The sequence below is a fragment of the Nannobrachium achirus genome (assembly GCF_963921795.1).
Source record: "Nannobrachium achirus genome assembly, chromosome: 13".
NCBI classification, from domain to species: domain Eukaryota; kingdom Metazoa; phylum Chordata; class Actinopteri; order Myctophiformes; family Myctophidae; genus Nannobrachium; species Nannobrachium achirus.
This window is the reverse complement of record NC_137833.1, coordinates 61502585-61519832: the sequence shown is the minus strand read 5'-3', so window position 1 is coordinate 61519832 and position 17248 is coordinate 61502585. Positions and strand designations below refer to the sequence as shown.

Genomic DNA, 17248 nt, shown 5'->3' with positions numbered 1-17248 from the left:
GACCAGACAAGGTGAGAACACATGTACATACTGTATTAGTCTCATAGTGGCCAGACAAGGTGAGAACACATGTACATACTGTATTAGTCTCATAGTGACCAGACAAGGTGAGAACACATGTACATACTGTATTAGTCTCATAGTGGATAGACAAGGTGAGAACACATGTACATACTGTATTAGTCTCATAGAGGATAGACAAGGTGAGAACACATGTACATACTGTATTAGTCTCATAGTGGCCAGACAAGGTGAGAACACATGTACATACTGTATTAGTCTCATAGTGGATAGACAAGGTGAGAACACATGTACATACTGTATTAGTCTCATAGTGGCCAGACAAGGTGAGAACACATGTACATACTGTATTAGTCTCATAGTGGATAGACAAGGTGAGAACACATGTACATACTGTATTAGTCTCATAGTGGCCAGACAAGGTGAGAACACATGTACATACTGTATTAGTCTCATAGTGGCCAGACAAGGTGAGAACACATGTACATACTGTATTAGTCTCATAGTGACCAGACAAGGTGAGAACACATGTACATACTGTATTAGTCTCATAGTGGCCAGACAAGGTGAGAACACATGTACATACTGTATTAGTCTCATAGTGGCCAGACAAGGTGAGAACACATGTACATACTGTATTAGTCTCATAGTGGCTAGACAAGGTGAGAACACATGTACATACTGTATTAGTCTCATAGTGGCCAGACAAGGTGAGAACACATGTACATACTGTATTAGTCTCATAGTGGCTAGACAAGGTGAGAACACATGTACATACTGTATTAGTCTCATAGTGACTAGACAAGGTGAGAACACATGTACATACTGTATTAGTCTCATAGTGACTAGACAAGGTGAGAACACATGTACATACTGTATTAGTCTCATAGTGGCCAGACAAGGTGAGAACACATGTACATACTGTATTAGTCTCATAGTGACCAGACAAGGTGAGAACACATGTACATACTGTATTAGTCTCATAGTGGCCAGACAAGGTGAGAACACATGTACATACTGTATTAGTCTCATAGTGGCCAGACAAGGTGAGAACACATGTACATACTGTATTAGTCTCATAGTGGATAGACAAGGTGAGAACACATGTACATACTGTATTAGTCTCATAGTGGATAGACAAGGTGAGAACACATGTACATACTGTATTAGTCTCATAGTGGATAGACAAGGTGAGAACACATGTACATACTGTATTAGTCTCATAGTGGATAGACAATGTGAGAACACATGTACATACTGTATTAGTCTCATAGTGGCCAGACAAGGTGAGAACACATGTACATACTGTATTAGTCTCATAGTGGATAGACAAGGTGAGAACACATGTACATACTGTATTAGTCTCATAGTGGCCAGACAAGGTGAGAACACATGTACATACTGTATTAGTCTCATAGTGGCCAGACAAGGTGAGAACACATGTACATACTGTATTAGTCTCATAGTGGATAGACAAGGTGAGAACACATGTACATACTGTATTAGTCTCATAGTGGATAGACAAGGTGAGAACACATGTACATACTGTATTAGTCTCATAGTGGCCAGACAAGGTGAGAACACATGTACATACTGTATTAGTCTCATAGTGGATAGACAAGGTGAGAACACATGTACATACTGTATTAGTCTCATAGTGGCCAGACAAGGTGAGAACACATGTACATACTGTATTAGTCTCATAGTGGCTAGACAAGGTGAGAACACATGTACATACTGTATTAGTCTCATAGTGGCCAGACAAGGTGAGAACACATGTACATACTGTATTAGTCTCATAGTGGATAGACAAGGTGAGAACACATGTACATACTGTATTAGTCTCATAGTGGATAGACAAGGTGAGAACACATGTACATACTGTATTAGTCTCATAGTGGATAGACAAGGTGAGAACACATGTACATACTGTATTAGTCTCATAGTGGATAGACAAGGTGAGAACACATGTACATACTGTATTAGTCTCATAGTGGATAGACAAGGTGAGAACACATGTACATACTGTATTAGTCTCATAGTGGCCAGACAAGGTGAGAACACATGTACATACTGTATTAGTCTCATAGTGGATAGACAAGGTGAGAACACATGTACATACTGTATTAGTCTCATAGTGGCCAGACAAGGTGAGAACACATGTACATACTGTATTAGTCTCATAGTGGCCAGACAAGGTGAGAACACATGTACATACTGTATTAGTCTCATAGTGGATAGACAAGGTGAGAACACATGTACATACTGTATTAGTCTCATAGTGGCCAGACAAGGTGAGAACACATGTACATACTGTATTAGTCTCATAGTGGATAGACAAGGTGAGAACACATGTACATACTGTATTAGTCTCATAGTGGCTAGACAAGGTGAGAACACATGTACATACTGTATTAGTCTCATAGTGGCCAGACAAGGTGAGAACACATGTACATACTGTATTAGTCTCATAGTGGCCAGACAAGGTGAGAACACATGTACATACTGTATTAGTCTCATAGTGGATAGACAAGGTGAGAACACATGTACATACTGTATTAGTCTCATAGTGGATAGACAAGGTGAGAACACATGTACATACTGTATTAGTCTCATAGTGGCCAGACAAGGTGAGAACACATGTACATACTGTATTAGTCTCATAGTGGCCAGACAAGGTGAGAACACATGTACATACTGTATTAGTCTCATAGTGACCAGACAAGGTGAGAACACATGTACATACTGTATTAGTCTCATAGTGGCCAGACAAGGTGAGAACACATGTACATACTGTATTAGTCTCATAGTGGCCAGACAAGGTGAGAACACATGTACATACTGTATTAGTCTCATAGTGGATAGACAAGGTGAGAACACATGTACATACTGTATTAGTCTCATAGTGGCTAGACAAGGTGAGAACACAGGTACATACTGTATTAGTCTCATAGTGGATGGACAAGGTGAGAACACATGTACATACTGTATTAGTCTCATAGTGGCCAGACAAGGTGAGAACACATGTACATACTGTATTAGTCTCATAGTGGCCAGACAAGGTGAGAACACATGTACATACTGTATTAGTCTCATAGTGGATAGACAAGGTGAGAACACATGTACATACTGTATTAGTCTCATAGTGGATAGACAAGGTGAGAACACATGTACATACTGTATTAGTCTCATAGTGACCAGACAAGGTGAGAACACATGTACATACTGTATTAGTCTCATAGTGGCCAGACAAGGTGAGAACACATGTACTGTATTAGTCTCATAGTGGATAGACAAGGTGAGAACACATGTGCATACTGTATTAGTCTCATAGTGGCCAGACAAGGTGAGAACACATGTACATACTGTATTAGTCTCATAGTGGCCAGACAAGGTGAGAACACATGTACATACTGTATTAGTCTCATAGTGGCCAGACAAGGTGAGAACACATGTACATACTGTATTAGTCTCATAGTGGCCAGACAAGGTGAGAACACATGTACATACTGTATTAGTCTCATAGTGGCCAGACAAGGTGAGAACACATGTACATACTGTATTAGTCTCATAGTGGATAGACAAGGTGAGAACACATGTACATACTGTATTAGTCTCATAGTGGATAGACAAGGTGAGAACACATGTACATACTGTATTAGTCTCATAGTGGATAGACAAGGTGAGAACACATGTACATACTGTATTAGTCTCATAGTGGATAGACAAGGTGAGAACACATGTACATACTGTATTAGTCTCATAGTGGCCAGACAAGGTGAGAACACATGTACATACTGTATTAGTCTCATAGTGGCCAGACAAGGTGAGAACACATGTACATACTGTATTAGTCTCATAGTGGCCAGACAAGGTGAGAACACATGTACATACTGTATTAGTCTCATAGTGACCAGACAAGGTGAGAACACATGTACATACTGTATTAGTCTCATAGTGGATAGACAAGGTGAGAACACATGTACATACTGTATTAGTCTCATAGTGGCCAGACAAGGTGAGAACACATGTACATACTGTATTAGTCTCATAGTGACCAGACAAGGTGAGAACACATGTACATACTGTATTAGTCTCATAGTGGATAGACAAGGTGAGAACACATGTACATACTGTATTAGTCTCATAGTGGATAGACAAGGTGAGAACACATGTACATACTGTATTAGTCTCATAGTGGATAGACAAGGTGAGAACACATGTACATACTGTATTAGTCTCATAGTGGATAGACAAGGTGAGAACACATGTACATACTGTATTAGTCTCATAGTGGATAGACAAGGTGAGAACACATGTACATACTGTATTAGTCTCATAGTGACCAGACAAGGTGAGAACACATGTACATACTGTATTAGTCTCATAGTGGCCAGACAAGGTGAGAACACATGTACATACTGTATTAGTCTCATAGTGGCCAGACAAGGTGAGAACACATGTACATACTGTATTAGTCTCATAGTGGCCGGACAAGGTGAGAACACATGTACATACTGTATTAGTCTCATAGTGGCCAGACAAGGTGAGAACACATGTACATACTGTATTAGTCTCATAGTGGCCAGACAAGGTGAGAACACATGTACATACTGTATTAGTCTCATAGTGGCCAGACAAGGTGAGAACACATGTACATACTGTATTAGTCTCATAGTGGCCAGACAAGGTGAGAACACATGTACATACTGTATTAGTCTCATAGTGGATGGACAAGGTGAGAACACATGTACATACTGTATTAGTCTCATAGTGGCCGGACAAGGTGAGAACACATGTACATACTGTATTAGTCTCATAGTGGCCAGACAAGGTGAGAACACATGTACATACTGTATTAGTCTCATAGTGGCTAGACAAGGTGAGAACACATGTACATACTGTATTAGTCTCATAGTGGCTAGACAAGGTGAGAACACATGTACATACTGTATTAGTCTCATAGTGGATAGACAAGGTGAGAACACATGTACATACTGTATTAGTCTCATAGTGGCCAGACAAGGTGAGAACACATGTACATACTGTATTAGTCTCATAGTGGATAGACAAGGTGAGAACACATGTACATACTGTATTAGTCTCATAGTGGCTGGACAAGGTGAGAACACATGTACATACTGTATTAGTCTCATAGTGGCTAGACAAGGTGAGAACACATGTACATACTGTATTAGTCTCATAGTGGCCAGACAAGGTGAGAACACATGTACATACTGTATTAGTCTCATAGTGGATAGACAAGGTGAGAACACATGTACATACTGTATTAGTCTCATAGTGGATAGACAAGGTGAGAACACATGTACATACTGTATTAGTCTCATAGTGGCCAGACAAGGTGAGAACACATGTACATACTGTATTAGTCTCATAGTGGCCAGACAAGGTGAGAACACATGTACATACTGTATTAGTCTCATAGTGGCCAGACAAGGTGAGAACACATGTACATACTGTATTAGTCTCATAGTGGATAGACAAGGTGAGAACACATGTACATACTGTATTAGTCTCATAGTGGATAGACAAGGTGAGAACACATGTACATACTGTATTAGTCTCATAGTGGATAGACAAGGTGAGAACACATGTACATACTGTATTAGTCTCATAGTGGATAGACAATGTGAGAACACATGTACATACTGTATTAGTCTCATAGTGGCCAGACAAGGTGAGAACACATGTACATACTGTATTAGTCTCATAGTGGATAGACAAGGTGAGAACACATGTACATACTGTATTAGTCTCATAGTGGCCAGACAAGGTGAGAACACATGTACATACTGTATTAGTCTCATAGTGGCTAGACAAGGTGAGAACACATGTACATACTGTATTAGTCTCATAGTGGCCAGACAAGGTGAGAACACATGTACATACTGTATTAGTCTCATAGTGGATAGACAAGGTGAGAACACATGTACATACTGTATTAGTCTCATAGTGGCCAGACAAGGTGAGAACACATGTACATACTGTATTAGTCTCATAGTGGCCAGACAAGGTGAGAACACATGTACATACTGTATTAGTCTCATAGTGGATAGACAAGGTGAGAACACATGTACATACTGTATTAGTCTCATAGTGGATAGACAAGGTGAGAACACATGTACATACTGTATTAGTCTCATAGTGGCCAGACAAGGTGAGAACACATGTACATACTGTATTAGTCTCATAGTGGATAGACAATGTGAGAACACATGTACATACTGTATTAGTCTCATAGTGGATAGACAAGGTGAGAACACATGTACATACTGTATTAGTCTCATAGTGGATAGACAAGGTGAGAACACATGTACATACTGTATTAGTCTCATAGTGACCAGACAAGGTGAGAACACATGTACATACTGTATTAGTCTCATAGTGGATAGACAAGGTGAGAACACATGTACATACTGTATTAGTCTCATAGTGGATAGACAAGGTGAGAACACATGTACATACTGTATTAGTCTCATAGTGGATAGACAAGGTGAGAACACATGTACATACTGTATTAGTCTCATAGAGGCCAGACAAGGTGAGAACACATGTACATACTGTATTAGTCTCATAGTGGATAGACAAGGTGAGAACACATGTACATACTGTATTAGTCTCATAGTGGCCAGACAAGGTGAGAACACATGTACATACTGTATTAGTCTCATAGTGGCCAGACAAGGTGAGAACACATGTACATACTGTATTAGTCTCATAGTGGCCAGACAAGGTGAGAACACATGTACATACTGTATTAGTCTCATAGTGGCCAGACAAGGTGAGAACACATGTACATACTGTATTAGTCTCATAGTGGCTAGACAAGGTGAGAACACATGTACATACTGTATTAGTCTCATAGTGGATAGACAAGGTGAGAACACATGTACATACTGTATTAGTCTCATAGTGGCCAGACAAGGTGAGAACACATGTACATACTGTATTAGTCTCATAGTGGCTAGACAAGGTGAGAACACATGTACATACTGTATTAGTCTCATAGTGGATAGACAAGGTGAGAACACATGTACATACTGTATTAGTCTCATAGTGACCAGACAAGGTGAGAACACATGTACATACTGTATTAGTCTCATAGTGGCCAGACAAGGTGAGAACACATGTACATACTGTATTAGTCTCATAGTGGCCAGACAAGGTGAGAACACATGTACATACTGTATTAGTCTCATAGTGGCCAGACAAGGTGAGAACACATGTACATACTGTATTAGTCTCATAGTGGCCAGACAAGGTGAGAACACATGTACATACTGTATTAGTCTCATAGTGGCCAGACAAGGTGAGAACACATGTACATACTGTATTAGTCTCATAGTGGCCAGACAAGGTGAGAACACATGTACATACTGTATTAGTCTCATAGTGACCAGACAAGGTGAGAACACATGTACATACTGTATTAGTCTCATAGTGGCCAGACAAGGTGAGAACACATGTACATACTGTATTAGTCTCATAGTGGCCAGACAAGGTGAGAACACATGTACATACTGTATTAGTCTCATAGTGGCCAGACAAGGTGAGAACACATGTACATACTGTATTAGTCTCATAGTGGCCAGACAAGGTGAGAACACATGTACATACTGTATTAGTCTCATAGTGGCCAGACAAGGTGAGAACACATGTACATACTGTATTAGTCTCATAGTGACCAGACAAGGTGAGAACACATGTACATACTGTATTAGTCTCATAGTGGCCAGACAAGGTGAGAACACATGTACATACTGTATTAGTCTCATAGTGGATAGACAAGGTGAGAACACATGTACATACTGTATTAGTCTCATAGTGGCCAGACAAGGTGAGAACACATGTACATACTGTATTAGTCTCATAGTGGCCAGACAAGGTGAGAACACATGTACATACTGTATTAGTCTCATAGTGGCCAGACAAGGTGAGAACACATGTACATACTGTATTAGTCTCATAGTGGATAGACAAGGTGAGAACACATGTACATACTGTATTAGTCTCATAGTGGCCAGACAAGGTGAGAACACATGTACATACTGTATTAGTCTCATAGTGGCCAGACAAGGTGAGAACACATGTACATACTGTATTAGTCTCATAGTGGATAGACAAGGTGAGAACACATGTACATACTGTATTAGTCTCATAGTGGCCAGACAAGGTGAGAACACATGTACATACTGTATTAGTCTCATAGTGGATAGACAAGGTGAGAACACATGTACATACTGTATTAGTCTCATAGTGGCCAGACAAGGTGAGAACACATGTACATACTGTATTAGTCTCATAGTGGCCAGACAAGGTGAGAACACATGTACATACTGTATTAGTCTCATAGTGGATAGACAAGGTGAGAACACATGTACATACTGTATTAGTCTCATAGTGGATAGACAATGTGAGAACACATGTACATACTGTATTAGTCTCATAGTGGCCAGACAAGGTGAGAACACATGTACATACTGTATTAGTCTCATAGTGGATAGACAAGGTGAGAACACATGTACATACTGTATTAGTCTCATAGTGGCCAGACAAGGTGAGAACACATGTACATACTGTATTAGTCTCATAGTGGATAGACAAGGTGAGAACACATGTACATACTGTATTAGTCTCATAGTGGATAGACAAGGTGAGAACACATGTACATACTGTATTAGTCTCATAGTGGCCAGACAAGGTGAGAACACATGTACATACTGTATTAGTCTCATAGTGGATAGACAAGGTGAGAACACATGTACATACTGTATTAGTCTCACAGTGACCAGACAAGGTGAGAACACATGTACATACTGTATTAGTCTCATAGTGGATAGACAAGGTGAGAACACATGTACATACTGTATTAGTCTCATAGTGGCCAGACAAGGTGAGAACACATGTACATACTGTATTAGTCTCATAGTGGCCAGACAAGGTGAGAACACATGTACATACTGTATTAGTCTCATAGTGGATAGACAAGGTGAGAACACATGTACATACTGTATTAGTCTCATAGTGGATAGACAAGGTGAGAACACATGTACATACTGTATTAGTCTCATAGTGGATAGACAAGGTGAGAACACATGTACATACTGTATTAGTCTCATAGTGACCAGACAAGGTGAGAACACATGTACATACTGTATTAGTCTCATAGTGGATAGACAAGGTGAGAACACATGTACATACTGTATTAGTCTCATAGTGGATAGACAAGGTGAGAACACATGTACATACTGTATTAGTCTCATAGTGGATAGACAAGGTGAGAACACATGTACTGTATTAGTCTCATAGTGGCCAGACAAGGTGAGAACACATGTACTGTATTAGTCTCATAGTGGATAGACAAGGTGAGAACACATGTACATACTGTATTAGTCTCATAGTGGCCAGACAAGGTGAGAACACATGTACATACTGTATTAGTCTCATAGTGGCCAGACAAGGTGAGAACACATGTACATACTGTATTAGTCTCATAGTGGCTAGACAAGGTGAGAACACATGTACATACTGTATTAGTCTCATAGTGGATAGACAAGGTGAGAACACATGTACATACTGTATTAGTCTCATAGTGGCCAGACAAGGTGAGAACACATGTACATACTGTATTAGTCTCATAGTGGCCAGACAAGGTGAGAACACATGTACATACTGTATTAGTCTCATAGTGGCCAGACAAGGTGAGAACACATGTACATACTGTATTAGTCTCATAGTGGATAGACAAGGTGAGAACACATGTACATACTGTATTAGTCTCATAGTGGCCAGACAAGGTGAGAACACATGTACATACTGTATTAGTCTCATAGTGGATGGACAAGGTGAGAACACATGTACATACTGTATTAGTCTCATAGTGGCTAGACAAGGTGAGAACACATGTACATACTGTATTAGTCTCATAGTGGATAGACAAGGTGAGAACACATGTACATACTGTATTAGTCTCATAGTGGCCAGACAAGGTGAGAACACATGTACATACTGTATTAGTCTCATAGTGGATAGACAAGGTGAGAACACATGTACATACTGTATTAGTCTCATAGTGGCCAGACAAGGTGAGAACACATGTACATACTGTATTAGTCTCATAGTGGATAGACAAGGTGAGAACACATGTACATACTGTATTAGTCTCATAGTGGCCAGACAAGGTGAGAACACATGTACATACTGTATTAGTCTCATAGTGGCCAGACAAGGTGAGAACACATGTACATACTGTATTAGTCTCATAGTGGCTAGACAAGGTGAGAACACATGTACATACTGTATTAGTCTCATAGTGGATAGACAAGGTGAGAACACATGTACATACTGTATTAGTCTCATAGTGGATAGACAAGGTGAGAACACATGTACATACTGTATTAGTCTCATAGTGGATAGACAAGGTGAGAACACATGTACATACTGTATTAGTCTCATAGTGGATAGACAAGGTGAGAACACATGTACATACTGTATTAGTCTCATAGTGGCCAGACAAGGTGAGAACACATGTACATACTGTATTAGTCTCATAGTGGATAGACAAGGTGAGAACACATGTACATACTGTATTAGTCTCATAGTGGTCAGACAAGGTGTCATGAACAAGGGTGGTTCATAACAAAAAGAGGGAGCCAACACACAAGTCAAACCTTTAAATTATATTTATTATTCTAAATTAAACCAATAAAACCAATAATCAAACAAACTAAAGGTATGAGGTGTGAACAAGTCAGTAATCAGTCGTGTCTGCAGTGTATGGATGTGTGGAGTGTGCTGGGTGCATGTAGTATAGAGGTGCACAAGTAGAGAACCTGCTTCCAGGAGTAGTGACAGCTAAATGAGAGGTTGGAAGGAGAGCTCCCTTTATACTCTCCAAACCACACCCCCATCAGGTGTGCCCAATTGGCCTGACGGCCTGCCCCACTCTGCTCTGGGCTGCCTAGCCTGCAGAGAGGGACAGGGCCGTCACACCCCCTCCCATAAAGAAATGGGGTTCCACCACATTATCTAAAGAAAACAAAAGACAAATTAGCATCCAACCATATACCAAACAATATACCAAACAACATTTACACACTTTAAGTCAATAGCCACCTTAAAATAGTTTCTTCAACCTTTATCCAATCCAAGGCCCAAAATTCAAATTTCCCCAACCCAAACGTTTCCTTGCACACTATACCCACAATACTCATATTCCCACTTTGCCACACCATCCTGCCTCCAGCCTCAGCAACCTTTGTACACAGGAGCACTTTAAGAGAGCCGAAGACAGGACAGTCTATAATGGAGAAAAATGAAAAAGTTAGGACAGCAGTAAACAAATGGCCTTTACGCCATAATAGGGCTGCAAAACATCAAATTTAAAATCCAAATATCAGAATTTGATCTGTGTAAAAGCAGTGGAGTAACCAAGAACTCACATACCCAAAAGTGTTGCCAAGACAAGTGCCAAAACATTGTTCAATAAAATGGTTAAGACTGAATATTCATGTAAGAATCCACCACACTCACCATACCACCTGCCTGCAAAAAGACAGCACCAGCCCCCATATTTGAAACCTTCCACCCGAAGAAGACTCCTCCTCTTCAAAAGGACTGCTCCAAACTGGGAGTGGCCAGTACCTGAGTTGGTGCAAATGCTTACCATGACAAAACCATCTGCTAACATCTCAACCACAGAATAATGTTCAGCTGGCATAACCGCTTCTTAGCACATTACTCAAACCACACACTGTGCCATGACTAGACACTGGTCCTTGGTACCCAGTTCTCCACTGACAGAACTCTTAAAACTTGGACAAAACTCATGTGGGCAGAATATACTAGTCAAAAAACCTCAAGTGATACCAGATTTGTTAACCATCTACTATGTGTCGAGCTTCCCAGCAGTCAGTGTACACTTTCAAATAATCCCCGAACACAGGCCAATTCCCATGCCAAACCAGGGAACATACAAGCCAAGCACTACAGATTGTCTCAAATGCAGAGACAAATTGAAGGCAATCCCGATTTTGATGATACAATGTTCAAGTCACCAAGTATGCAGAATTACAACGGTATACAGGAATCCAAATGAAATATTGAATGAACATAACCTAATAAAACTATGGAACCAAATGAACTATCCCCCCATCCAAGCCATTCTTTTTGACTTCCAGTCAGGCGGGGATACACAAGTCCTCCTTGCCCTCAGCAGGACACCAAAGGAGGCACCAAACCAACAAGTGTTCCATTTAACCCAAGGTAACACAACAGCCAAGTGACGACCCACAACACATACAAACAGAAAAGTACCGTTTGGGCCATTTGTCACCCGTTCCCATACCGGAATTCTGCTGACCGGGCCATGGCTTTAACAGATGAAAACGCATACACTGACCAAACTACAATAACTCCACTTAAAGATTTAAGAAAATTCACAACTAAACTAATTTTGCACAATACAAAAACCTAGCCAACCGCAAGTGTTGGGGCTGTAAATTACAAGGAGCAGTTTTTTTTTTCACTTTAACAAAATTGGAACAAATCCCACCCTATATATCTCATATGTTAACTACCTACCTTACCCTACGGTCGACACCCGGGCATGGGGAATGGTCCCCTACATCACGTATTGTGAAGCCCAAGATCTGTCGCTAACAAACTCACCACTAAGGGGAAATAACAAACATAGCAAAATAACCGGCACCCTACAGGCACCGGCCACTTAGGGATTTGCTCCACAAAAAAACGTACCACTCCCTGTATTAACATCCCAACACTTACCTGCAGAACTGCACAAACTTCTCTGGGGCACAATGCTCTTCAATTCCTGTTTCAAAAAAACAAACTTGTGTGAGGACTCCCCAAAACGAATACCAAACAAATTTCAACTGACCAAACTAAATTTCAATTAACCAAAACCAACAAAACTATACACAACTAAACGGTTTGACGAGCCCCCATTTTGTCATGAACAAGGGTGGTTCATAACAAAAAGAGGGAGCCAACACACAAGTCAAACCTTTAAATTATATTTATTATTCTAAATTAAACCAATAAAACCAATAATCAAACAAACTAAAGGTATGAGGTGTGAACAAGTCAGTAATCAGTCGTGTCTGCAGTGTATGGATGTGTGGAGTGTGCTGGGTGCATGTAGTATAGAGGTGCACAAGTAGAGAACCTGCTTCCAGGAGTAGTGACAGCTAAATGAGAGGTTGGAAGGAGAGCTCCCTTTATACTCTCCAAACCACACCCCCATCAGGTGTGCCCAATTGGCCTGACGGCCTGCCCCACTCTGCTCTGGGCTGCCTAGCCTGCAGAGAGGGACAGGGCCGTCACACAAGGTGAGAACACATGTACATACTGTATTAGTCTCATAGTGGATAGACAAGGTGAGAACACATGTACATACTGTATTAGTCTCATAGTGGATAGACAAGGTGAGAACACATGTACATACTGTATTAGTCTCATAGTGGATAGACAAGGTGAGAACACATGTACATACTGTATTAGTCTCATAGTGGCCAGACAAGGTGAGAACACATGTACATACTGTATTAGTCTCATAGTGGATAGACAAGGTGAGAACACATGTACATACTGTATTAGTCTCATAGTGGCCAGACAAGGTGAGAACACATGTACATACTGTATTAGTCTCATAGTGGATAGACAAGGTGAGAACACATGTACATACTGTATTAGTCTCATAGTGGCCAGACAAGGTGAGAACACATGTACATACTGTATTAGTCTCATAGTGGCTAGACAAGGTGAGAACACATGTACATACTGTATTAGTCTCATAGTGGATAGACAAGGTGAGAACACATGTACATACTGTATTAGTCTCATAGAGGTCAGACAAGGTGAGAACACATGTACATACTGTATTAGTCTCATAGAGGCTAGACAAGGTGAGAACACATGTACATACTGTATTAGTCTCATAGTGGATAGACAAGGTGAGAACACATGTACATACTGTATTAGTCTCATAGTGGCCAGACAAGGTGAGAACACATGTACATACTGTATTAGTCTCATAGTGGATAGACAAGGTGAGAACACATGTACATACTGTATTAGTCTCATAGTGGCCAGACAAGGTGAGAACACACACATACTGTATTAGTCTCATAGTGGCCAGACAAGGTGAGAACACATGTACATACTGTATTAGTCTCATAGTGGCCAGACAAGGTGAGAACACATGTACATACTGTATTAGTCTCATAGTGGCTAGACAAGGTGAGAACACATGTACATACTGTATTAGTCTCATAGTGGATAGACAAGGTGAGAACACATGTACATACTGTATTAGTCTCATAGTGACCAGACAAGGTGAGAACACATGTACATACTGTATTAGTCTCATAGTGGCCAGACAAGGTGAGAACACATGTACATACTGTATTAGTCTCATAGTGGATAGACAAGGTGAGAACACATGTACATACTGTATTAGTCTCATAGTGGCCAGACAAGGTGAGAACACATGTACATACTGTATTAGTCTCATAGTGGCCAGACAAGGTGAGAACACATGTACATACTGTATTAGTCTCATAGAGGCCAGACAAGGTGAGAACACATGTACATACTGTATTAGTCTCATAGTGGATAGACAAGGTGAGAACACATGTACATACTGTATTAGTCTCATAGTGGCCAGACAAGGTGAGAACACATGTACATACTGTATTAGTCTCATAGTGGCCAGACAAGGTGAGAACACATGTACATACTGTATTAGTCTCATAGTGGCTAGACAAGGTGAGAACACATGTACATACTGTATTAGTCTCATAGTGGATAGACAAGGTGAGAACACATGTACATACTGTATTAGTCTCATAGTGGATAGACAAGGTGAGAACACATGTACATACTGTATTAGTCTCATAGTGGCCAGACAAGGTGAGAACACATGTACATACTGTATTAGTCTCATAGTGGATAGACAAGGTGAGAACACATGTACATACTGTATTAGTCTCATAGTGGCCAGACAAGGTGAGAACACATGTACATACTGTATTAGTCTCATAGTGGCCAGACAAGGTGAGAACACATGTACATACTGTATTAGTCTCATAGTGGCCAGACAAGGTGAGAACACATGTACATACTGTATTAGTCTCATAGTGGATAGACAAGGTGAGAACACATGTACATACTGTATTAGTCTCATAGTGGCCAGACAAGGTGAGAACACATGTACATACTGTATTAGTCTCATAGTGGCCAGACAAGGTGAGAACACATGTACATACTGTATTAGTCTCATAGTGGCCAGACAAGGTGAGAACACATGTACATACTGTATTAGTCTCATAGTGGCCAGACAAGGTGAGAACACATGTACATACTGTATTAGTCTCATAGTGGATAGACAAGGTGAGAACACATGTACATACTGTATTAGTCTCATAGTGGATAGACAAGGTGAGAACACATGTACATACTGTATTAGTCTCATAGTGGCCAGACAAGGTGAGAACACATGTACATACTGTATTAGTCTCATAGTGGATAGACAAGGTGAGAACACATGTACATACTGTATTAGTCTCATAGTGGCTAGACAAGGTGAGAACACATGTACATACTGTATTAGTCTCATAGAGGCCAGACAAGGTGAGAACACATGTACATACTGTATTAGTCTCATAGTGGCCAGACAAGGTGAGAACACATGTACATACTGTATTAGTCTCATAGTGGATAGACAAGGTGAGAACACATGTACATACTGTATTAGTCTCATAGTGGCCAGACAAGGTGAGAACACATGTACATACTGTATTAGTCTCATAGTGGCCAGACAAGGTGAGAACACATGTACATACTGTATTAGTCTCATAGTGGATAGACAAGGTGAGAACACATGTACATACTGTATTAGTCTCATAGTGGCCAGACAAGGTGAGAACACATGTACATACTGTATTAGTCTCATAGTGGATAGACAAGGTGAGAACACATGTACATACTGTATTAGTCTCATAGTGGATAGACAAGGTGAGAACACATGTACATACTGTATTAGTCTCATAGTGACCAGACAAGGTGAGAACACATGTACATACTGTATTAGTCTCATAGTGGATAGACAAGGTGAGAACACATGTACATACTGTATTAGTCTCATAGTGGCCAGACAAGGTGAGAACACATGTACATACTGTATTAGTCTCATAGTGGATAGACAAGGTGAGAACACATGTACATACTGTATTAGTCTCATAGTGGCCAGACAAGGTGAGAACACATGTACATACTGTATTAGTCTCATAGTGGATAGACGAGGTGAGAACACATGTACATACTGTATTAGTCTCATAGTGGCCAGACGAGGTGAGAACACATGTACATACTGTATTAGTCTCATAGTGGCCAGACAAGGTGAGAACACATGTACATACTGTATTAGTCTCATAGTGGCCAGACAAGGTGAGAACACATGTACATACTGTATTAGTCTCATAGTGGCCAGACAAGGTGAGAACACATGTACATACTGTATTAGTCTCATAGTGGCCAGACAAGGTGAGAACACATGTACATACTGTATTAGTCTCATAGTGGATAGACAAGGTGAGAACACATGTACATACTGTATTAGTCTCATAGTGGCCAGACAAGGTGAGAACACATGTACATACTGTATTAGTCTCATAGTGGCCAGACAAGGTGAGAACACATGTACATACTGTATTAGTCTCATAGTGGCCAGACAAGGTGAGAACACATGTACATACTGTATTAGTCTCATAGTGACCAGACAAGGTGAGAACACATGTACATACTGTATTAGTCTCATAGTGGCCAGACAAGGTGAGAACACATGTACATACTGTATTAGTCTCATAGTGGATAGACAAGGTGAGAACACATGTACATACTGTATTAGTCTCATAGTGGCCAGACAAGGTGAGAACACACACATACTGTATTAGTCTCATAGTGGCCAGACAAGGTGAGAACACATGTACATACTGTATTAGTCTCATAGTGGCCAGACAAGGTGAGAACACATGTACATACTGTATTAGTCTCATAGTGGCCAGACAAGGTGAGAACACATGTACATACTGTATTAGTCTCATAGTGGATAGACAAGGTGAGAACACATGTACATACTGTATTAGTCTCATAGTGGATAGACAAGGTGAGAACACATGTACATACT

General features: G+C 40.4%; 1 protein-coding gene across 1 annotated transcript in view; it reads left to right on the top strand.

Annotated features, from left to right (window-relative positions):
* Nucleotides 1-17248, top strand: part of LOC308297486 (sodium/potassium/calcium exchanger 3-like) — a gene marked incomplete at both ends in the record, with an annotated part of 178302 nt that overhangs the window by 154805 nt on the left and 6249 nt on the right.